The sequence below is a fragment of the Podarcis pityusensis genome (genome assembly GCF_964106645.2).
Source record: "Podarcis pityusensis genome assembly, chromosome: 17".
In the NCBI taxonomy this organism is placed as follows: Eukaryota; Metazoa; Chordata; class Lepidosauria; order Squamata; family Lacertidae; genus Podarcis; species Podarcis pityusensis.
Window position 1 is genome coordinate 2,105,736 of NC_138042.1, and position 3,205 is coordinate 2,108,940.

Here is a 3,205-nt window from a genome sequence, read left to right on the forward strand (position 1 = left end):
CCCGGCCAGGGCCTTTACCTGTCGCGGGCCGGCCAGGGCGCCGCCCCGGGGCGGGGGAGCCCGGGAGCCCGCCCAGCCTCCGCCTGGGAAGCCCGAGGCGCCGCGCAGACCCGAGGCGAGCCAAAAGAGGGCACAGTCTCTCCGCGGGGCCCCCAACAAGGCAAGAGGGCCCCGGGGGTCGTGGCTGGTTCTTCCCTCACCAGCACCATTACTCGCTGGTGCCCTCTTCGAGAGGAGCCGCCCCAAGTAAGCCCGCCTGGCCGGAGGTGAAGCCACTGCTTTCCACGGGAGGGCAGAGAGCACTTCCCCGGCATCCCGGCTTCATGGGCCAGGGCCCCCACGAAGGGCGGGCGGGCAGCAGACCTTGCCCTGGACGGCAGGCAGGGCAGCCACTTGGCTGTCTGCCGAGGATCTTTGCATCTCAGCTTGAACTTCCTCCAGTTTCCTTCTCAGGCGGTGCAGGGAGTTGGTCCCTGGCCTGAAGGGCTTCCTTGGTTGAGGCCGAGGTTGCAAACCGGCCTGAGGATGTTGGCAATCACTGCGGGACAGGGGTGCCAACTTGAATAAAATATGGGGGGTGGGCAAGGTATGCCCCGTCCTGCATAACCAACTACATGACATGGTGCACACACACCATTTGAATGGCAATGCCCATCAACTTTGGGGGGGACAGCCCCCTCCAATATTTTGTTGCGGGGGAATGAAGCCCCTTCGGCCCTAGGAGCTGGCTCCTGCGCTGCGGGAAGCAGAGGGCTGCAACAGCCCTTTCTTCTCTGGGATGTTGCCAGCAACCCACCTTGCTCCCAGCTGCTTTCACTGGCGTTCCGGAATGATCGCTACCGATCGCAACTGCTTGGGTTCCTTTGTAGAGTTGAGTTGATATTGATTCTGATTATAATCTGTAGTGTAAATAAAGATCCTGGATTGGACAAAGAGGATAGCCTACTTTGGTGACTGCAAGGCAGAGACAACCAGTGCTATTTTCCAAGAAAAAGAGGTGCCAGAACTCACCATGAACACATCCTTCATTCACTTAGAATGGCAATGGTGCCCACCTGAGAGATGCCAGAATTGAGTTCCTTCAAGTTCCAGCTGGAAAAAACCCCTGGATCCAACCATGGTCAGAGATCCTCAATCCAGCTGCTGGAGAACAAATAGATAGGTTTCAGCCATATACAGTCCTTAACAGATACAAGTTGCCCATCCTTGATGTAAAGGATGTACTGTGTGCACTGACCTCTTACTAACTACAAGGCAAAATACCTTCGGTGCCAGGAAGGAACCTCTTCATAAGCAGCTCTCGTCCTCCTATGTCCTCTCTCTTTTCTGGGCTGGGGTGTCTGTGCACCCACTATACTTTCAAAGCACATTCGAAGCACATTATTTCCCCCGAGAATAATGTGCACTGTAGTTTATTAATGGTTGCTGAGAATTACAACTAGAGTGCCCAGAATTCTTTAAGGAGAGGAATGTGCTTCAAATCTGTTTTGTTTTTGTTTTTAGAATCGTTCCTTTCATTGATTAAACAAAAGATAAAAGTTTAAGAGATTTGTTCATTGCTGTTTTTTTGCTGGGGAAGTAGGAGAGAAGAAGGCTGGATTTGAGAACTGATCCTCCTAACAACAATGGCTGATAAGAAGTCAATAAACCTGGCCAATTGTAGATTAAGTATGGATTTAAGGCAGGAACCTTTAAGGAAACCATCAGAGGGCAAGACTGCCAGGCATGGGGTACTGGGACCCCTGCTTTGATGGGGTGCTAGTGGGCAGAGGAAAGGCCAGGTTTCAGGTTTCAACTTTGAATGACATAGGCTGGAGGGATGTCCTTGGAGTCAGCAGCAAGGAGAAGGAGGGGCGGAACTCCAGGTGAGCTGGGAATGGCAGGCTGGAACTAAGAGACACAGATGATGGCTTTTTGCTGTCCTTTGCATCCCCCCCTTAAGGGGGAACCCAGACCCTCATAGGTGGGGAAGCCCAGCCAGATGGGCGGGGTATAAATAATAAATTATTATTATTAATGTTCTGCAATCCCTCCATCTCGGTGCAGGTTGTATTTATGTGTAAATACAGTGGTACCTTGGTTCTCAAACTTAACCCATTCCGGAAGTCCCTTCCAAAACCAAAATGTTCCAAAACCAGGGTGCCCTTTCCCACAGAAAGTAATGCAAAATGGATTAATCAGTTCCAGGCTTTTAAAAACAACCCCTAAAACAGCAATTAAACATGAATTTTACTATCTAACAAGGCCATTGATCCATAAAATGAAAGCAATAATCAATGAATGTACTGTACTATAAAACAAATAAGACAGTATTATAGATGATAGAGATTAAAATTATTATTTTTCCTTACCTGCACTGATGATAGTCATTGTTTGCATGGGGGGCTTTTATCCATTTCCGCAGTCACACAATCAATCAATCAATCAGTAGCTGAACTGGGTTCCACACAATCACAAAAACAAATTAACGGAAAAAGCCTCAGAAACAAAAATGCAAAATAAATAGCAAAAACAAAAGTGCCAAACTCAATCTGTTCTGGAAGTCCATTTGACTTCTGAAATGTTCGAAAACCAAGGCCCAGCTTCTGACTGGTGCAGGCGCCCCAGAAACAATAGCTGACAGTCACATTGGATATTCAGCTTCCAAAAAATGTTGGAAAACTGGAACAACTTACTTCTGGGTTTTTGGTGTTTGGGAACCAGGGTACCACTGTAAAGCCATGTATCACAAAGGCACTACAGTCTCTGCTGTGCCTCACTGTCCCAAAAGGGAACGCAGACCCTGGGAAGCACACCTGCAACCCCTGGAATCTTGCACCACTTGTGGAGCTTGGGCTGGCATGGAACACTAGTATGGGACTATGTTTTGGCAGCAAATCAATAAGAAGGCTGGGAAATGGGGGCTTAGCCTTCTGCTCCCCAGTGGCTAGACTCTTGCGGAAATCTGACAACTAAACTCCTGAAAGGAATGTGTAAGCCGCCTTGAGTCTAGTGATGTGAGGTGAGACTATTCTCCGGAGAATATTCTCGAGAATGAAAATATTCTCGAGAATATTCTCTGCTAGAAAATTCTCCGGAGAATATTCTCCACAAACTGTAAATTCCTTTGTAAGAACCAGTTTTACAACCCCCATTTTAAAAAATCTAAAAAATAAAAAGTCAAGCTGTGATATTGCCAGTGTAAGTAATGAATCATGATTTTTTT